The sequence below is a fragment of the Pelophylax lessonae genome (assembly GCF_965119305.1).
Source record: "Pelophylax lessonae genome assembly, chromosome: 10".
In the NCBI taxonomy this organism is placed as follows: Eukaryota; Metazoa; Chordata; class Amphibia; order Anura; family Ranidae; genus Pelophylax; species Pelophylax lessonae.
In genome coordinates this window covers 220,288,759-220,311,826 of record NC_138777.1, presented here as the reverse complement: position 1 = coordinate 220,311,826, position 23,068 = coordinate 220,288,759, and positions in this window count along the sequence as shown.

Below are 23,068 nucleotides of genomic sequence, written 5' to 3'. Positions count from 1 at the left end.
ATGTCCAAATTGGGCCCAAAGTGTCAATATTTTGTATGGCCACCATTATTTTCCAGCACTGCCTTAACCTTCTTGGGTATGGGGTTCATCAGAGCTTCTCAGGTTGCCACTGGAGTCCTCTTCCACTCCTCCATGACGACATCACGGAGCTGGTGGATGTTAGAGACCTTGCGCTCCTCCACTTTCCGTTTGAGGATGCCCCACAGATGCTCAATAGGGTTTAGGTCTGGAGACATGCTTGGCCAGTCCATAACCTTTACCCTCAGCTTCTTAAGCAAGGCAGTGGTCATCTTGAAGGTGTGTTTGGTCGTTATCATGTTGGAATACTGCCCTGCGGCCCAGTCTCTGAAGGGAGGGGATCATGCTCTGCTTCAGTATGTCACAGTACATGTTGGCATTCATGGTTCCCTCAAGTTCCCCAGTGCCAGCAGCACTCATGCAGCCCCAGACCATGACACTCCCACCACCATGCTTGACTGTAGACAAGACACACTTGTCTTTGTACTCCTCACCTGGTTGCCGCCACACACGCTTGACACCATCTGAACCAAATAAGTTTATCTTGGTCTCATCAGACCACAGGACATGGTTCCAGTAATCCATGTCCTTAGTCTGCTTGTTTTCAGCAAACTGTTTGCAGGCTTTCTTGTGCATCATCTTTAGAAGAGGCTTCCTTCTGGGACGACAGCAATGCAGACCAATTTGATGCAGTGTGCGGCGTATGGTCTGAGCACTGACAGGCTGACCCCCCACTCCTTCATCCTCTGCAGCAATGCTGACAGCACTCATACGTCTATTTCCCAAAGACAACCTCTGGATATGATGCTGAGCATGTGCACTCAACTTCTTTGGTCGACCACGGCGAGGCCTGTTCAGAGTGGAACCTGTCATGTTAAACCATTGTATGGTCTTGGCCACTGTGCTGCAGCTCAGTTTCAGGGTATTAGCAATCTTCTTATAGCCTAGGCCATCTTTATGTAGAGTAACATATCTTTTTTTCAGATTCTCAGAGAGTTCTTTGCCATGAGACGCCATGTTGAACTTCCAGTGACCAGTATGAGAGAGTGAGAGCGATAACACCAAATTTAACACACCTGCTCCCCATTCCCATCTGAGACCTTGTAACACTAACAAATCACATGACACTGGGGAGTGAAAATTGCTAATTGGGCCCAATTTGGACATTTTCACTTAGGGATGTACTCATTTATGTTGCCAGCGGTTTAGACATTGATGGCTGTGTGTTGAGTTATTTTGAGGGAAAAGCTAATTTTCACTGTTATACAAGCTGTACACTCACTACTTTACATTGTAGCAAAGTGTCATTTCTTCAGAGTTGTCGCATGAAAAGATATAATAAAATATTTACAAAAAATGTGAGGGTGTACTTACTTTTGTGAGATACTGTATGTATTATTCCTCGTATTACATAGATCCTGTCTATTCTTGACTTCCCATGACATTCTGTACCAGATACTTTATATGTCATCCTCCAACTAGCTACAATACATACACCAGAAATATCTGACATTTTACTGCCTCAGCTGAAGAACTTCATCACCTGATCAAAGTCATTCTCACATATTAATATTATGATTAATCATAAAACCAAATATATTTTGCAAGCTTGCCATGAATATAATATAACTCCTATAAGGGCCGAACTTTGAATTTCGAATAATTATCCAACAGGGTGAAGAAGACGCATCCGATAACGGAAGCCCCATAATAACTCAATGGGTGACGTCACTTCCCAGGCATTTCACAGCCGTTGTCGGTCCTCTCCTGCACAAAGCTTCCACCGCTGGAGACCGGACCGGATCGGGTGCAGAAAAGGTAGGAACAACAATTTTTGCTTTACAAGGTTAGATACAGTGCCTTGCGAAAGTATTCGGCCCCCTTGAACTTTTCGTCCTTTTGCCACATTTCAGGCTTCAAACATAAAGGTAAAAAACTGTATTTTTTTGTGAAGAATCAACAACAAGTGGGACACACTCATGAAGTGGAATGAAATTTATTGGATATTTCAAACTTTTTTAACAAATAAAAAACTGAAAAATTGGGCGTGCAAAATTATTCAGCCCCCTTAAGTTAATACTTTGTAGCTCCACCTTTTGCTGCGATTACAGCTGTAAGTCGCTTGGGGTATGTCTCTATCAGTTTTGCACATCGAGAGACTCAAATATTTGCCCATTCCTGCTTGCAAAACAGCTCGAGCTCAGTGAGGTTGGATGGAGAGCGTTTGTGAACAGCAGTTTTCAGTTCTTTCCACAGATTCTCGATTGGATTCAGGTCTGGACTTTGACTTGGCCATTCTAACACCTGGATATGTTTATTTGTGAACAATTCCATTGCAGGCTCCATCCAATGGGAGGTCAGTCAGGCACAGCTCAAGGAACCCCTGACAACCTCTGGAAGAAGCCTACGTTTCCACTAACTCTGGTTGAGAATAGCTGCCTCAAAGAGTCCCTTTCCCTTTAACCATTCAGGACATTCATCCACTATATTTGTCCTGGTGACTGTTGTCATCATCAAGACAGAAAGTGATGGAAATGCAAAATGTTAGCGTTGTCACCAGGAAGTGAGAGTAAAACATTCAAAGTTGACTTTATTTTCCAGTGACAACAGTCTTCAAGAAACATTCCCTTAATTTGCAGAGTTTTTCTCGTACTTCCCATTGTCTGTAGAACAAGAAAGAATAAATTCAGTTCAGCTAATCTTTCCTCATATCTGAGCTAGTCCATTCCTTTTCTCAGTTTGGTTGCCCTTTTCTGCACTTTCTCCAGTTCCCTGATATCCTTTTAGTGAGCTGGTGCCCAAAACTGAACTGCATATTCAAGATGAGGTCATACTAATGCTTTGTAGAAGAGGCATATTATCTCTCTCTCTCTTTCTCTTTATAACTCTTTAATACAAGAAAGTAATTTCTAGCTTTAGAAACTGCAGCTTGGCATTGCATACTATTATTACGTCTATGATCTACCAGAACACCCAGATCCTTCTTGACCATTGACTCCCTCAGCTCTACTTCTCCAGCAGTGTATAATTCATAGTTCTTGATGTCTAGTAACAGGTACTTGATGGTTATCATTACTTTTTTAAAGTGTATAAGACATTCAACGATGGAGAGACTACAGTTCCACCTTAGTAATGCAGTTGCACATTTGGAATTTTTGTTCTGAAGATTAAAAGAAGGCTCGACAATAAATGTTCTTCAAAATAATTGCAAGCGAGCAAATGATAATATCACACATACACTATATTGTCAAAAGTATTGGGACACCTGCCTTTACACGCACATGAACTATAATGGCGTCTTAGTCCATAGGGTTCAATATTGAGTTGGCCCACCCTTTGCAGCTATAACAGCTTCAACTCTTCAAGGAAGGCTGCCCACAAGGTTTAGGAGTGTGTCTATGGGAATGTTTGACCATTCTTCCAGAAGTGCATTTGTGAGGTCAGGCACTGATGTTGGAGAGAAGGCCTGGCTCGCAGTCTCTGCTCTAATTCATCCCAAAGGTGTTCTATTAGGTTGAGGTCAGAACTCTGTGCAGGCCAGTCAAGTTCCTCCACCTCAAACTTGCTCATCCATGTATCAATGTAGAAGAAATGGCTGCACTCCAAGTATAATCAAGATTCAGGTTTATTGACCAAACATCCCAATGTGCCACATTGGGATGTTCGGTCAATAAACCTGAATCTTGATTATACTTGGAGTGCAGCCATTTCTTCTACATTGATTGTCTGCGGAGGCAAGCCGAGGCGTGCACCTATATATCACCAGGCTTCCTGATTCACCTGGAGCAGTGAGTTCTCCTTGTCTTTGTTGCTCATCCATGTCTTTATGGACCATCCCCAAACTGTTCTCACAAAGTCGGGAGCATGAAATTGTCCAAAAATGTCTTGGTATGCTGATGCCTTAAGAGTTCCCTTCACTGGAAGAAAGGGGTCAAGCCCAACCCCTGAAAAACAGCCCCACACCATAATCCCCCCTCCACCAAATGATTGGGACCAGTGCACAAAGCAAGCTCCATAAAGACATGGATGAGTGAGTTTGGGGTGGAGGAACTTGACTGGCCTGCACAGAGTTCTGACCTCACAAATGCACTTCTGGAAGAATGGTCAAACATTCCCATAGACACACTCCGAAACCTTGTGGACAGCCTTCCCAGGAGAGTTTAAGCTGTTATAGCTGCAAAAGGTGGGCCAACTCAATATTGAACCCTGCTGACTAAAGCTGGATACACACTATACAATTTTCCTTAGATTTTTTCCTTCAGACTTACCAAAACTATATAATATGAGGTCAGACCTAAACAGTTTCAATTGGTATGCAATCAGGCAGGCCCTTTCACTACATAGTGGAAGGTAAATCTAAAGGAAGTCTGCCAACAAAAGTTGTATAGTGTGTATCCAGCTTAAAGGCCCGTACACTTGCGTCGAAAATTGGCAGGGAATTTTCGTCCGGCGACCGATCCGCCGATTTTCGGCTTGTTAGTATGATGCTTCCGACAACCGACTCCGACTTTTTGTCCGCCGTCAAAACACGGCCGATTTTCGTGCAGTCAGTACAGATTTCAACAGGGAAAAATCTAATGAGCAAGTCTGGGCATGCTCAGAGAAGAAAGAACACAAAGAAAGCAAACCAACACATGACATCACTTCTGAAGTAGAATTTTGTTGGGCGAGAAAATTCGTGTGCAGTCTAGGCACATTCCAACCAACAAAACACCACTCTGGACAAAAGACGGACGATCGGTCGGCCGATAATCGTTGCGTGTGTACTAGGCTTAAGACTGGGATGCCATCAAAGTTCATGTGCGTGCAAAGGCAGGTGTCCCAATACTTTTGACAATATAGTGTATATTGCAATAAATGTGAGCAGTCAATGCACTTTTTTTTTTTAAATGTTTCTACAAAAAATAGAAAATAACCTGTATAATATTATACCCTTGTGCTCCAAATAATCATTAACATTTATTGAATCCATTTGCCAAAGAAAGCTTTTCCAACAGTTTTTTTCCCTCTTTAAACCTCAGCTGTAGACTTCCAATATTTTGCCTTCACTCAATCATCCTTTCCCCTCTAATGAAAAGTTTAAATAAAACCTTTCCATTCCAACGTCAAGCAAAAAAAAAAAAAAAAAAAAAGACTAAAGGTAGTTCTATGAATGATGGCACAAAGCTCTCCTGCCCACAGAATGCCCAACTTGTTAGAGGGGGAATTTTATAAATTCACATTTAGAACTTCTAAATTCTTCTTTGATTCCTTTTTAATTACAATAACAGATGAGACACTTGTTGAACCATTATGTGTGTCCATGGATCTTCAGCGTATCCGGAGTAATTGGCGTTTATCCTCCCCACTTGCGTCCTGTTAGCTCGGATGACCAGTCACACTAGATCTGGGAACCTCCACCTGGGAGGAATCTTACGAGTTGATGCTTATTCCCAGGGCACCACTCTAATCTCAAATCATTTATTCACAGGATTTAAGAGCTTTTGATGTTGAGAAGACTCGTTTGACAACAATCCCAGAGGATCTCAATTGCTAGGAAATGAAGAAATGTTGTTTTTTACAAATGCAGCTCCTTATGGCATTACTAAGTTCTATAAACATTGATTTTTCACAGAGACCACAAGTTGTTAATTTAATGCAAATCTTTAAAGGCAAATTGTAATGACAGAGATAGGAAGGTGGCCATTGCTGCCTTCCTATATACTAGTTGCATGTGATGCTTATCCTCTGGGTTCCATGGCATCCCTAAAGCAGGGATACAGATATGGAGTTCTGACTTAACCAGTTCTGGACCAGAAGGATTTGCCTCCTTAACCACTTAAGCCCCGGAAGATTTTACCCCCATTCCGACCAGGGTTTTTTTTGCGATTCGGCACTGCCTGACTTTAACGGACAATTGCACGGTCGTGCGATGCTGTACCTAAACAAATTTGACGTCCTTTTTTTCCCACAAACATAGCTTTCTTTTGGGGGTATTTGATCACCTGTGCGATTTTTTGATCATGCGCTATAAACAAAAAAAGAGCGAGAATTTAGAAAAATAACAATATTTTTCACAATGTAAAAATCAAATTTTTTTAACATTTTTGGCCAATTTGTTTTCTGCTACCTATGCTTGGTAAAAAAATCACAATAAGCGTATTTTGATTGGTTTGCGCAAAAGTTGTTGTGTTTACTAACTAACGGAAAGATTTTTGTCATTTTTGTTGTTTTTTTTTTTTAACGAGTAATGTCAGCGATCTGCGATTTTTTTTTGCGGGACTGCGACATTGCGGCGGACAGATCGAACCCTTGACCGACATTTTTGACACTTTTGGGGGTACCAGTGACATTACTACAGTAATCAGTGCTATAAATATGCACTGTTACTGTAAAAATGACACTGGAAGGGAAGGGGTTAACTTTATTGGGGAAGGAGGGGTTAAGTGTGGGAATGGGGGCTCCATAGGAAGAAGAAGACATAGGTAGAAGTAAGGGGGCTTCATAACACTGAGAAGACCTGGTCTAGAAGGATGAGGCTCCATAGCACTGAGAAGACATAGGTAGAAGTAAGGGGACTTCATAACACTGAGAAGACCTGGGTACAAGGAAGGGGGCTCCATAGCACTGAAAAGACATAGGTAGAAGTAAGGGGGCTTCAAAACACAGAGAAGACATACGTAGAAGTAAGGGGGCTTCTAAACACTGAGAAGACTTGGGTAGAAGGAAGGAGACTGCAAAACACTGAAAGAATGTGTAACAATCCTACGGGCTCACCTGAGTCAGAGGACTGCTGGCCGGAGGTAGGAGTGGGGCCCAGTGGCAAGGACCGCAGGCAGGTAGTAGGTGCAGGAAGTCTGGCAGAGGCGTGGTCAGACAATCCGGGTTGGCTACAGTGGTAGCAGTGCTGGATACTGGATGGACACCAGGTAGTACTCTGATGAGGACAAGGGTTCACCTGAGGTGCGGAAAGTAAGTGCTAGCTGGTTTTCACTAGAGCCCCTAATGGTGGGGATAGACTGCGCTGCAAGCTAACACCAGGTCGCGGTCCCCAGGATCACCCAGCCAGGCAGAGTGCAGGTTCGGTACGAAGGCGGAGGAGCAGACAAGGGATAACCAGAGAGAAGGCAGACAAGACAAAGGTCGGGGCTGGCAGCAGTAAGCGTGGTCAGACAATCCGGATCGGCAACGGAGGTAGCAGTTCAGTAGGTAGGGACAAAGTAGAAGAGTAGTCGGTAATCAATTCCTAGTCAGCAGTGGATTTGTGGTAGTAGACAAGAGCAGCAGGTGAGGAGAAGCTTGATCAAGGCTCAGGAGTTCAATAATCAGCAAGCTGGAGTGCAAGGGGCTTGACTTATATAGGGAAGTACCAGGTGTAGGGAATCAAGGGTGATGAGCAAGGCTTGGCAAGACTAAGGTTGAATAATAGGCTGCAGGGAGGAATGTCCAGAGAGGACGGTAGCCTAGTAAGCAGGGCTACCGCCTGGGATGTGGCTGGTCATGGGTTCAAATCCCGACAGAATGTGAGTAGAAGGATGGGAACTCCATAACTCCATGGAAGGTTTGAGCCAGAAGGCACTCCATAACACCAAGGAAGGTCAGTGCCAGAGGGAACTTCAAAAAGACCAACAAAGGAACTTCACCTAGGGATGACACTAAATCTACACTATGAGAGCACCTGGTTTCTTGCAATTACTTGAGTTCTGTTTGTGACAGAAATCACAAACTATAACCCTAAGCTAAGTAATTTCCCTATGGCATACAGACCATTGTTAATGCTCATTTGCTAGGAAGGATAGATAGCATGTACATGTGTGTGTTGCATGCATATTTGTTATACTCTGTATGTCATGTATATTTTTTTCCTACAATTGTAAGTAGTTTGTAGTTTCTGCCCCACATCCAATCAATGTCCAAAGCTTGCCACCTCAACCTACGCAACATCTCACCTAAACCCCTACCTAATCAATGATACCACAAAGCTCCTAATTCACTCCCTGGTCATCTCTTACCTTGACTACTGCAACTCTCTCCTCATTGGCTTACCTTTACATAGGTTATCCCCCTTCAGTCCATCATGAATGCTGCTGCCAGACTTATCCACCTTACCAACCTTTCATTGTCTGTTACCCCCTCTCTGCCGATTCTTCCAATGGCTTCTGCTCACCCAACAAATTAAATGAAAAATACTAACAATAACCTACAAAGCCATCCACAACTCAGACCCCAAATACATCAATAACCTAGTCTCAAAATACCAACCAAATAAATCTTTTCCTTTCTTCTAAGACCGTTTGCTCTCTAGCTCCCTTGTCACCTCCTTCCATGCTCACCTCAAGGACTTTTCCAGAACCTCTCCCATCCTATAGTGAAGAAAAAGGACAGGCGCCAATGTAGTTAGCCAGAAAGGTTTATTGCACAATATACATAATAACTTACACATAGGTAAGCTCCAGTCCGTATGGCAGCGTCTCCAGCGCACGATCCGGCCGTCCACCGGCCCGGAGGTGACGTCACAGGAAGCTGGTCAAAGAACTTGGTTACACCGGAAGCCGCAAGTGGAACGCAGGCTCCCGGAAATGACGCAACGCGTTTCGGAGCATGCGCACTCGGCTCCTTCCTCAAGCGTAAGTGACTGCCACCTGGTGCCAGGTTTAAATACAGCAGTCTACAATCAATTAACATGGAAATCAATACAAGGGGCGGCGCAATACTCTGCAGGACCAGCTACACCGCCAGCACTTCTGGAGAGTACGCACAATACTTTATGAATAATACAATGGATTTCGTACTGGGGCTTATTCATGTACAACAGCTTTAGACAAACAATATACACTAAAAATATTAAAACTATTGAAAAGTCCTCAACGATAGATATATTGAAACATGACTTACATGCCACAAAACTAGGAGGGAAAATAAAATAATAATATATACACATATATCTCTCTGTACCCAGGTACAGAGGAAAAACGGCTTACCTTATAATAAGGAAAACCGTAGGCTCCGAGGATCATGTACTCCCAAAAGGAATTCATTTTCCATGATCCATAATACATTATAAAAATATATAAGCACCTAAATGTGCCGGATAGCTAAAAGACAAAAGACAAAGTTCTAAGAACTATAAAATTACTATAAAAATACTTTAAAATACATGCACACATGTATGCATGTGTGTACACACGCACACATATATACATGTATGTACCCATATGGTACCTACAAAAGGGAATGACTAGGAAGGGAAAAGGTGATAAGGAATGAGAAGGGAGGGAAGGGAAGAAAGGGGAGGGGGGGAAAAAAAGGGGAAAAAGAAGAAGGGAGGGAAGGAGAGTAAAGGGAAGGGGGGGGGGGAGGGAAAGGAAAAGAAAAAGAAAAAAGGGGAAAGGAGGGGGGGAGATGGAGGAAAAAGGAAAAATTAGAGTAATAACAATGCACTGACTCACAAAATAGTATTAATATCCAGCTCCTCGTTCAGTCCCCCGGGAGCTAGAACATACTACCAAACCCAATCCGTTTCAAATATTTAAGGATTTGAACAAATTTATCCGCAACCTGACGTTAAAGAGACATTTCTCTTTAAAATCAGCTAAGGCACCTACATACAATGATACTGAGTGCGCCTTGAGCACCCAGTTATCAGACCAGACATCTGGTGTAGACACGGAAGTAGCTTTAGCCATGCTAGAGGAGTTGTATATGGAAGGTAATGCACCCTGGGAGGGACAGAGTGAGATTGATGTTGAGGAAGTTTTACTTACCCAGCATCTTCCCATCTCCCCCCCCATGAGACATACACAATTAAAACCCAAGTCCAATTTTTACCCTACACACTCAAAAGGCCCGTGTATAGAAACTTTTTACCGCATTGTATATTCTGACCTCTTAGATATGTGCAAAAAAGCTAAGAAAAGTAATAACGGCAAATATGGTTGCAATTTAAGTTAGGTGGAGAATGTGGCCCTTAAAACATTAATGTCCAATACTAATATTATCATTAAGCCTGCGGACAAAGGCGGTAGTGTCGTCATACAGAATAAAAGTGATTATGTGAATGAGGCCAATCGGCTGCTATCCGATGGTAACACATACATGAAACTTAATAAAGATCCACTACCCGAATATACAGTTGAGGCAAAGGTTTTAGCTACCACTGCCTTGAGGAATGGTATCATCTCTAAAACTGAGATGTCTTTTCTCTTTAGGGATTATTTTCATACTCCATATTTTTATCATTTACCCAAAGTGCATAAGTGCACAACGAATCCCCCCGGTAGGCCTATTGTTGCTGCGATGGATAGCATCACAAGTGGCTTCTCGCAGTATATTGACATATTCTTACAGCCGATAGTTCAAGAGCTCCCCTCCTACATCAGGGATGGTATACATTTGCTAGAGCTCCTTACTCCGTATACATGGGAGCCGACATACTTGTGGGTCTCGTTAGATGTACAGTCTCTGTACACATCTATCCCACATGCAGTTGGCATGAGGGCCCTAGAGTTTTATCTCAGTCAGGATGATACCATTCACCCCAAACAGGCTGACTTCATATTGCAAGCCACTCTGTTTTGTCTTTCACACAATTACTTTTTGTTTAACGACGACTACTACCTACAGATCACGGGCACGGCGATGGGAGCCAATTTCGCTCCATCGTATGCCAATCTCACCATGGGACATTGGGAAACTCGATATGTGTTGAATAATAATCCCTACACTCCACATATAGTGTTTTTCGGACGATATATCGATGATATCGTCATCATCTGGGATGGAGAGGCCGCAGAGGTTGTGAACTTCGTTTCCCATTGTAACAACAACGACATGGGACTGAAGTTCACCTCTGTGATTGATCCTGACCATTTGGCTTTCCTTGATCTGGATCTACACCATGACAACCAGCTAATATTGGCCAAGAACTACATAAAACCAACTGCAGGCAATTCCCTGCTGCATTACCATAGTTGTCATCATCCCCGTTGGTTAGATAATATCCCGAAAAGCCAATTCTGTAGACTCAGACATAATTGCACCAAGACCTCGGACTACAAAGTGCAAGGCACGGCCCTTAAACAAAAATTTCTGGAAAAAGGGTACCCAGATACCATTGTTGAACAGGCGTTCATCCAATATATAGCGCCACAGACCGTTAAGCGTGTCAAGACTGTGTCTGATGGCACACAGATGAGATTCACAACTCAATTCCATAATCACCACCGACAAATGGAGCGAGTGGTAAAGAAACACTGGCCACTCCTGCTCCAAGATCCTCATCTAAAAGCAGTACTTCCGGACAAACCCCGTTTCTCATACAGAAAGGCCCCCAACATAAAAACAAAAATCGCACCTAGTAAACTCAAATCTAAAAAATATGCTTCTCCGTCCCTGACCTTTTTTAACGTCACTGGTATGTACCAGTGTCGTAAAATACAATGCTTAACATGCGAATATGTTAAGCATGGACAGAAGGACTTTGTGATTGGAGGCAACAGGTATGGAATTAATGAATTCCACACCTGTTCGTCTGAATTCGTGGTATATTGCCTGGTATGTCCATGTGGCCTGCACTATGTTGGCAGGACCATACGGACTCTCAGAGCACGGTTTGGCCAGCACCGACGCTATATTCAGGAGGGTAAAGACCACCATAGCGTCCCCAGGCACTTCCTTCAACACCATAATAAATCCACTGAGGGATTATATGTCTGGGTAATTGAGGCAATTCCAAAAGGCACCTCTGAGGCCGAGAGGTTCAGGCGTCTGTGCAGTAGGGAAACTTACTGGATATACGCTCTAAATGTTCTAGCTCCCGGGGGACTGAACGAGGAGCTGGATATTAATACTATTTTGTGAGTCAGTGCATTGTTATTACTCTAATTTTTCCTTTTTCCTCCATCTCCCCCCCTCCTTTCCCCTTTTTTCTTTTTCTTTTCCTTTCCCTCCCCCCCCCCCCTTCCCTTTACTCTCCTTCCCTCCCTTCTTCTTTTTCCCCTTTTTTTCCCCCCCTCCCCTTTCTTCCCTTCCCTCCCTTCTCATTCCTTATCACCTTTTCCCTTCCTAGTCATTCCCTTTTGTAGGTACCATATGGGTACATACATGTATATATGTGTGCGTGTGTACACACATGCATACATGTGTGCATGTATTTTAAAGTATTTTTATAGTAATTTTATAGTTCTTAGAACTTTGTCTTTTGTCTTTTAGCTATCCGGCACATTTAGGTGCTTATATATTTTTATAATGTATTATGGATCATGGAAAATGAATTCCTTTTGGGAGTACATGATCCTCGGAGCCTACGGTTTTCCTTATTATAAGGTAAGCCGTTTTTCCTCTGTACCTGGGTACAGAGAGATATATGTGTATATATTATTATTTTATTTTCCCTCCTAGTTTTGTGGCATGTAAGTCATGTTTCAATATATCTATCGTTGAGGACTTTTCAATAGTTTTAATATTTTTAGTGTATATTGTTTGTCTAAAGCTGTTGTACATGAATAAGCCCCAGTACGAAATCCATTGTATTATTCATAAAGTATTGTGCGTACTCTCCAGAAGTGCTGGCGGTGTAGCTGGTCCTGCAGAGTATTGCGCCGCCCCTTGTATTGATTTCCATGTTAATTGATTGTAGACTGCTGTATTTAAACCTGGCACCAGGTGGCAGTCACTTACGCTTGAGGAAGGAGCCGAGTGCGCATGCTCCGAAACGCGTTGCGTCATTTCCGGGAGCCTGCGTTCCACTTGCGGCTTCCGGTGTAACCAAGTTCTTTGACCAGCTTCCTGTGACGTCACCTCCGGGCCGGTGGACGGCCGGATCGTGCGCTGGAGACGCTGCCATACGGACTGGAGCTTACCTATGTGTAAGTTATTATGTATATTGTGCAATAAACCTTTCTGGCTAACTACATTGGCGCCTGTCCTTTTTCTTCACTTCTGCCAGCGGATTCTTCGGAGTTTTCCTGTCAGTGCTGCCTTGTATCCAGCCATTTGGGACAGTCCCGAAATAAGAATCTGGAGCATCCCCCGCGCCCCTCCTACAGTGGTGGACTCCTTTCTTTCTTGCCTGGTAAGAAGCGCCCAACAAACCTTTTTTTCTGAACTCTCCCATCCTATAGAACTCCCTACCGCAATCTATCTATCTCCTACTCAATCCACTTTTAGATGATCACTAAAATCCCTTTTCTTCAGAGAGGTCTATCCAGCCTCCACTTAACAACTGCACTATCATTTTCTCCATCAGCTCAACCCCACAGTTATTACCTTTTGTATCTCTTGAGCCTCTCTCTAAGATTGTAGGCTCTAATGAACAGGGCCCTCTGATTCTTATGGTAATAATACTGTCTGCCCTTTTGTTGTAAAGTACTACATAAACTGTTAGAATTCTGTATAATAATAATGTACTACAGGGGTTCCTTCCTTGCTTTACTGCAAAGTAACCTAAAAGATATAGGGAAAACATGAGAGTGCCAAATAAAAAATTGTTGCGCTCCCTCAGCTGATTGATGCAATAGGACCTTTAACCAGTTTACGACCGCCCACCGCAGATGTACTGCAGCAGGCAGCCGCTCCCAGGCAAATCGCCGTACATGTTTGGCGCTCACCCTCAGGAGTCAAGGGGGCAAGCGCGTGCCACTGGCGGCGTGCTCCCACCCCCGCTCATCAACTGCTCACACCACTTAACATCACTTTATTGCACTGATTGCACCTTTAAATGTTGATTTTTTTTATATGTATTTATTACATTCAATATATTTATTGTGGTGTTAGAGTCAAAAGTGCATCATGTAAAACATGTTTGATTTTACATTTTTTTTTTTTGGGAATGTCCAATAGCAGAATGTGAAAAATATTGTTTTTTTTTTTTCAAAATTGTCGCTATTTTTTTGTTTATAGCGCAAAAAAAAGAAAAAAAAATCGCAGAGGTGATCAAATACCACCAAAAGAAAGCTCTGTTTGTGGGAAAAAAGAACGTAAATTTTGTTTGGGTACAGCATTGCACAACCGCGCAATTGTCCGTTAAAATAACGCAGTGCCGAATCGCAAAATGGGGCATGGTCAGGAAGGGGGTAAAACCTTCCGGGGCTAAAGTGGTTAAACTATAAAGTGCAAAACATTTTGGAAAAGTGTCAAGTGTTCTATCAAAATATTAAAAATTCATAAATACAATGTCGTAACAAAATATATTCATCATCACATTAACATAAAGTGAAATTGTGTGAACCATCCATAAAGTGCACTGTGCAAAAAAAAACTCCAATGAATAATATTGTGCAGAACTAATTAATAAAATCAAGCTGGTAAAGATATATATATATATATATATATAGATACAGGGCTTTTTTTCAGCGGGAACGTGGGGGAACGCAGTTCCGGTACCTCTAGCACTGAATGTATGCCATGGCAAGGGGTGCTGGAGGGTCTACTGATGCTGGATCTATTGATGCTGGAGGGAATCTATTTTTGGATGGCAATCTATTGTTGCTGGTGGAGGATCTTTTGATACTGTGGGTTAATTGTTGCTGGAAGGGATCTACTGTTTGGGGAGGGGGTCTACTGTTGCTGGCTGCTAGAGAGTCTATTGATGCTGGCTGCTGGGAGATCTTTTGCTGCTGCTGGGGGGTCTATTGCTGCTGGGGGGGGGGGTAGATTGCTGTTGGCTGTGGGGGATCAATTTTATTGCTTTTCTTGTTATCATAACCAAATTCCATACATTCCACTACAAAATTATACTTGGCTCTATATTCTCTAAAAGGGGCTGTACTGGAAGCTGGGTAGGGGTGGATCCAAGTGTCGGTGCTCAGAGGTGGAACCAAGGGTTAGTGCTCGAAGGTGGGTAGGGGGCGGATACACAAAGTAACTTAGAAAGGGGAGTTCCTGCACCTTTTTTCTGAGAAAAAAAGTCCTGTATATATATATACATATGATAATAATTTATTAAGTCTGGAATAAATTTAATAATACTGGTAAAATCCAATGTCTTTCAGGGACTTACAAACTCCTCTTCATCAGGGATAAGGGACAAGATAACAAAAAAATATCAATAGATAAATAAAAATAAAAAAGCCAATACATTGCCAATCTCAAAAGTCATAGTGTGTGATAAAGCCTATTAATATAGACATATAGGTATATATGCATTGTCAGATATTATTTGTACTAGAAGCAACATTTCCTTTCACCCATATATATATAAAATGAGATAACGTATATACTCGAGTGTAAGCCGACTTTTTCAGCATGTTTTTTATGCTGAAAAAGCCCCCCTCGGCTTATACTCGAGTTACAGTCTCATTTACCTGTTCTCCGGTCAATGCGAATGCGCCACCGCCGCTCGGGAAAGCCCGTACACGTTCGAATATTCCCAGGCAGACAGCGCATGCGCAGTGACGTGTTGGCGCCGGGCGGCACCATTTTTAAATGTAAGGCGCCTCACTGAAAGTTAAGCGAGACTCCTCCTCAGCCCCTGCATCTCCTCAGAAGATGCAGTGCTGCAGGCATGGTACAGGAGATTCTCCTGTACCATGCCTGCAGCACTGCATCTCCTGTACCATGCCTGTACCATCTGTGCCATGCCTGTACCATCACCTGTACCATGCCCACAGCTCTGCATCTCCTGTACCATGCCTGAACCATCTCCTGTACCATGCCTGTACCATCTCCTGTACCATCACCTGTACCATGCCCACAGCTCTGCATCTCCTGTACCATGCCTGAACCATCTCCTGTACCATGCCTGTACCATCTGTTCCATGCCTGTACCATCACCTGTACCATGCCCACAGCTCTGCATCTCCTGTACCATGCCTGAACCATCTCCTGTACCATGCCTGTACCATCTCCTGTACCATAACCTGTACAATGCCCACAGCTCTGCATCTCCTGTACCATGCCTGAACCATCTCCTGTACCATGCCTGTACCATCTGTTCCATGCCTGTACCATCACCTGTACCATGCCCACAGCTCTGCATCTCCTGTACCATGCCTGAACCATCTCCTGTACCATGCCTGAACATTCTCCTGTACCATGCCTGTACCATCTGTGCAATGCCTGTACCATCTCCTGTACCATGCCCACAGCTCTGCATCTCATGTACCATGCCTGAACCATCTCCTGTACCATGCCTGTACCATCTGTGCAATGCCTGAACCATCTCCTGTACCATGCCTGTACCATCTCCTGCACCATGCCCACAGCTCTGCATCTCCTGTACCATATCCGCAGCCCCTGCACTATGCCCGCAGCCCCTGTTTTGGGTCTCATGGTGGTCCAGTTGGGTCCAGTAGGGTCCAGTAGTTGCTGCATTTCCCACCCTAGGCTTATACTCGAGTCAATACGTTTTCCCAGTTTTCTTGTGGTAAAATTAGATGCCTCGGCTTATATTCGGGCTGGCTTATACTCGAGTGCATACGGTAATTATAACTTATAACTTTTTTTTTTTTACAAAGTCCTATCGTGGTGTGCTATTGTTTATAGAAGAAGCTGTCTTCCTTTAGAATGTCTCTCTTTAATTGAATCTCCGCATGGCTCTTTTTGCACATAGAAGGCAGAAACAGGGAGAAAGGAGAGGAGGAATGACTCCTCTTATTATTTCAGGCATATGTTTAATTTAGACATGAGCTATTAAACACTTTTAACAGCACACTTTTTCAGCAAAGCCGTTGAGATTTGCCCAGTAAACATATGAAAAATAACCTAGAGCTCCATCTACTGGCTGCAAATAAAAATGTATGAAATATTCATAGGATATTTAATATTTTTCAGACTTAGAAAAAGAAACAATTTTTTTTTATTGTTTTTTGAATCTTAAACACAAAAATAACTAAAATATATTGCATTCCTTTAAGTTAAATAAAAAATATCTAAAATATGTTACTTTAATGAAAGGTAATTCAGAAATGTTTATATCCTATATTTCATTCTTACATGAGGAAAAAAATTAAAAAATAGATCATATTTATTGGTCCTAAATATAAAAATATAAATGGAAAATAGAAAATGTATATAGAAAAACACATTACATTTACTTGAATTAATAAGGTTATAATAAAAAACTTGTACATTTTAAATGTTCATACACAATAATTTATATATACAGTATATAATAATTTATGTTTCAATTTAAAAAAAAAACATAATCTTTTAGTCCTACGCATACAACGTAAATCTATGCAAAAATACATTACATTTAACATTTAAATTATATCTAAAGCCATAGCCTTTTATTTTATTTTATTTTGGATAGAGTATGGAAAGGGCTAAACCCTGTGTCCTAGTGGTACATATTGGATTTATACTTACGTTCATTTCTAGTAACATTGGAAATGAGGACAGCTAGAAAGATAGAAGTTCCCTACTGCGGGCATAGAATGCAATAGGAACCTGACAGGGATTTCAACCCCTCTCCACTCTATCCAAATCTTATAAACAAAAGTTTTTTGTGGATAAATAAAATAATTAGATATTAGTAATATTAGATAAATATAATAAAAATAGGTAATTATGATTTGTTCATATGTAGTAATTTGTATAATTGGCAACAATTTTTTTTTTTTTAATGTCTCTGTCCTGAAAATTAACAAAATAGAAAAAAAGATGTATACAGAAACACAATAACACAATGCACTACTTTGAATTATATAAATAATAATAATAATAAATATATATATATATATATATATATATATATATATATATATATATATTACAGTGCCTTGCAAAAGTATTCGTCCCCCTTGAACTTTTCGACCTTTTGCCACATTTCAGGCTTTGAACATAAAGATATAAAACTGTAATTTTTTGTGAAGAATCAACAAGTGGGACACAATCATGAAGTGGAACGAAATTTATTGGATATTTCAAACTTTGTTAACAAATAAAAAAATGAAAAATTGGGCGTGCAAAATTATTCAGCCCCTTTACTTTCAGTGCAGCAAACTCTCTCCAGAAGTTCAGTGAGGATCTCTGAATGATCCAATGTTGACCTAAATGAGTAATGATGATAAATAGAATCCACCTGTGTGTAATCAAGGCTCCGTATAAATGCACCTGCACTGTGATAGTCTCAGAGGTACGTTTAAAGCGCAGAGAGCATCATGAAGAACAAGGAACACACCAGGCAGGTCCGAGATACTGTTGTGGAGAAGTTTAAAGTGGGATTTGGATACAAAAAGATTTCCCAAGCTTTAAACATCCCAAGGAGCACTGTGCAAGCGATAATAGTGAAATGGAAGGAGTATCAGACCACTGCAAAGCTACAAAGACCTGGCCGTCCCTCTAAACTTTCAGCTCATACAAGGAGAAGACTGATCAGAGATGCAGCCAAGAGGCCCATGATCACTCTGGATGAACTGCAGAGATCTACAGCTGAGGTGGGAGACTCTGTCCATAGGACTACAATCAGTCATATACTGCACTAATCTGGCCTTTATGGAAGAGTGGCAAGAAGAAAGCCATTTCTTAAAGATATCCATAAAAAGTGTTGTTTAAAGTTTGCCACAAGCCACCTGGGAGACACACCAAACATGTGGAAGAAGGTGCTCTGGTCAGATAAAAACCAAAATCGAACTTTTTGGCAACAATGCAAAACGTTATGTTTGGCGTAAAAGCAACACAGCTCATCACCCTGAACACACCATCCCCACTGTCAAACATGGTGGTGGCAGCATCATGGTTTGGGCCTGCCTTTCTTCAGCAGGGACAGGGAAGATGATTAAAATTGATGGAAAGATGGATGGAGCCAAATACAGGACCATTCTGGAAGAAAACCTGATGGAGTCTGCAAAAGACCTGAGAACTGAGACGGAGATTTGTCTTCCAACAAGACAATGATCCAAAACATAAAGCAAAATCTACAATGGAATGGTTCACAAATAAACATATCCAGGTGTTAGAATGGCCAAGTCAAAGTCCAGACCTGAATCCAATCGAGAATCTGTGGAAAGAACTGAAAACTGCTGTTCACGAATGTTCTCCATCCAACCTCACTGAGCTCGAGCTGTTTTGCAAGGAGGAATGGACAAAAATTTCAGTCTCTCGATGTGCAAAACTGATAGAGACATACCCCAAGCGACTTAGAGCTGTAATCGCAGCAAAAGGTGGCGCTACAAAGTATTAACTTAAGGGGGCTGAATAATTTTGCACGCCCAATTATTCAGTATTTTATTTGTTAAAAATGTTTGAAATATCCAATACATTTCATTCCATTTCATGATTGTGTCCCACTTGTTGTTGATTCTTCACAAAAAATTACAGTTTCATATCTTTATGTTTGAAGCCTGAAATGTGTCAAAAGGTCGATAAGTTCAAGGGGGCCGAATACTTTCGCAAGGCACGGTATATATATCTATCTATATATATATTCAATAAAATAATAAAAAGGTATTATATTTTTGGTTTCATTCAAAGTTTGGTGTCAGTATGACAACCTCTTGTTTGATATCTTGCTTCTTTTATTTCAATGACATGACAAAATTCCAGTAGATGAGTCACCAGCGTGTCTAACATTTTTACCTTCATGGAAACACATATCGGCGGTCAGAATAAAAGGGGAGGACAGCATGGAATCTCCTAGATGGACAGGTTCATTTCCTGTATGATGAAGAAGCTCTGGAGAATTACAGCCAGGAAAAAAGTTAATTACTTATGATGCCCTTTTGAAAGCAATTGCCATAACTTATAGAGTAAGGAATAATTCAAGATTTAGCAAATGGAAAGTGGAGGAAAAATAAAACCTCTTTGCCCTTCATCAAACACCCAAAACTATTATTTCATTTTTTGTGGGCACAGATGAGATTATAATGGAACTCCAGCCAAAGTTTTTGTTACTCGTGACAAAAGGATAAAATCTCTGCTGGGTCTTAATTGGTATGCGTCTGACACTTGTTATTTACAAGTTAAAATCAGTATTTTTTGCTAGAAAATTACTTAGAACCCCCAAACACTATATATATATATATATATATATATATATATATATATATATATATTTTTTTTTTAGCAGAGAACCTAGAGAATAAAATGTATAAAAATACACTTTTTTTTAATTTAAAAATAAGAAAACAGTAAAGTTAGCCCAATTTCTTTTTTATATAATGTGAAAGATAATGTTACGCCAAGTAAATAGATACCATAACATATCATTCTTCGAAATTGCGCACGCTCAGGGAATGGTGACAAACCTCCATAAGCGACGCTTTAAAAATGTCTTCAGGTTACCAGTTTTGAGTTACAGAGAAGGTCTAGGGCTAGAATTGGTATAAAAAAAGTACCCCCCGCGCTATCACTTCTGGGATAGACAGCTAGAGCCACATGCAGCGGTCAGCACATCCGAGGCCAAAAAAAGACCTCACATCTACACTAAAAAGCAAAAAAAAATGGGCCCTTTAAGGCCGTAGGAAGGAAGCTATCTGCTGCCAAAACCCTGGTATTTAACGTCAACGTAAAACTGCGGCGGGCGGTCCGTAAGTGGTTAACCACTTCCCGACCACCCGCCGCCTATTTACTGCGGTAGGGTGGCTCTCCTGCGCAAACCGACGTATGCCTATGTCGGTCACGTGCAGGAAGCTAGGGGGCGAGCGCTCCTCCGGAGGCGTGCTCCCGCTCCCATTTTGCAGCGGGGAAGCCGATAAACGAGTCAGACGGCTACGATTTCTGCCTGACTCCCGCGATCGCTCCCCGCTGAGAGAGAAGCGGTTGGCTGTTGTAAACACAGCTGACCGTTCTTCTCCCTGAAATGATCACAGAGCTCATGTGATCCTTCTATATAGGATCACATGTCTCTATGGTCCTTTCACAAGCCACGCCCCCCCCCACAGTTAGAATCACTCCCCTAGGCTCATATTTAATCTGTGATATTTCTGTGATATTTTGCACATTATTATATGAATTTGTAATGATCAAAATGGTGAAATATATGTTTTATTTTTTATTTTTTTCCCTCTGTTTGGGTTTGTGGGGCATTGTGTACATGTGGTTATGGTTACGTGGTGTTTGTATAAAAGAAAATATTTAATTAAAATTACGTGATTTTAAAAAAATGGTGATATTTATATGATTTTTATATGATACTTTCAGCACTTTACAGCATTTAAATAGCTATCAATTTATTTTTGAGATATATTGCAACATTCAGTGCACTTTACGGCTTTTGCATTTGCACAATAACATCAAAGGTTAATGTATAGGGCAGCACCTCAACCCAATACCTCACTTAAACTTATACATAGATCCCACTCCTGAAGTGGGAGAATTGGGAGCAGCAGCTCGCAATATTGATAAGCATATATCAGTCTCAACATCCCACACACAGTATATCATTAACATATAGTTTAGCATTTGGCCCATAGCGCGGATTATATCTTTTTCCTTTTAACCAGGGCAACAGGGTGTCCATAACAGCCAAAATATGTTGATAAAGCAGTTACATAGATATCATGAGAATTTTTTTTTTTTTTTTTTTATTCTAATTTTGAAGGCCTACAAAGTAAAGAAAAGTCTGATTTGTACAATTGATTTCACATCGGTTTGACATCTGTTTTTTTTTTTTTTTTTTAATATACCTCCTAAAAACATTACAACAGCCTTTTCCCAGCAGCCTACATTAGATACATGTCATGGCATATTCCATGCCTTTTTTTTTTCTGGGCTGCAACCACACAATTTTTTTTTTTTTTTTTTTTGACACATCAATTTTAATGGCCTAGAGAATAAATGTAGAGCATTACGACAATATAATTCATTCTGAAGTTCTCTGAAGTTAACGCTCTACCCTCTCGCTATTCCAAACACCCAACAATGATCAGATGAATACGTTTAACTTATAGGGTGTTGCTATAGCAACAGCAGAAGATCTGACCAGGCAGCAATAATTAGATAAAAAGAAGTACTGAAAAAAAAAAAAAAAAGGAGTTGGAACGCAGAACAAGACACCAACGTCGTCCAACGCCATTAACAAAGTTACCCTTGGCATTGTGGTATTTAACAGGTACTTGTAAACGCGTCAGAACCACATAGATAATTACTGGTAGGCAGTAATCCTGATGGCAGCACTGTGCAGTTGGTACAGAGGCCACAAAAAACAGGTGCATGTCTGGTATCATTCCCAGCAATAATAGACCTCCCACCGCTTTTCACTCCTCACTTATATCAAGCTCCCCGGGAGTTTGTATAAAATCGTGATTCCATTTTTTTTTTTACCAACCTAACATTCATCGGGTAAGAAGACAGTTTTCCCCTCATATATAGTAACTGATCCATTGGGCCGATGCAATTCGCCAAGATGAACATTAAAAATGTTGCAGCTGCACACAGAGACGAAAATTAGAAAATAAATATATGTCGGGGTGATATCATGCCACTGATAAACATCGCGGTTGTTTTCATAATAACAAATAGTGATGAGATTCCGGGGACAGTAACGGCTTTTACGATAACCTTAGTGGCGGTTCGGCACTAATTTATTCGCTTTATCGCAAAGGTAGAAGAGGAGGCAAATGATGAATCCTAATGAAGAGAGGTTGGATGATTCACATTTTTATTCCTTTAATCTTTTCATCCCGATACACAGGTGCAATTTTCCGTGTTGTACTGCTTTTTTTTTTGGCCTGTGCAATGCATTAGGCGATGAAGACAGATGAAATGAAAACGCTGCTTAGTAATGATCTCTGGGTTTTGTTGGAACATCGTGTTTTAATGGAGCACACCTGACTATAGAATAAAAGAAGTCCAGAAAAACAGAGGCGGTGGGAAATTGAGAAATGGTAATGGCATCCGTATTGGGACTCTTTCCAAAGATGTCATATTTTTTTATACATAGTTCGATATTTTATATGCAATGGCCTTGGAAACCCAACACTGTGTTCACTTATGTATGGTCATTAAAGAGTGAGGTCAACTTTGCAGCTCAATGAGTGAGCTCTTCTTGGGCAGCCAAGCTGTGCTCTTTTTCGTCTGTTCATCGAGGGTCCAGCAGTGTTAGCTGAGGGGCCTAATCTACTGACCTTTGCTGGAGCTGATTGAGGGATTTATCTGGGGATCTGGTCTGAAGAATTCACAGGACACATGT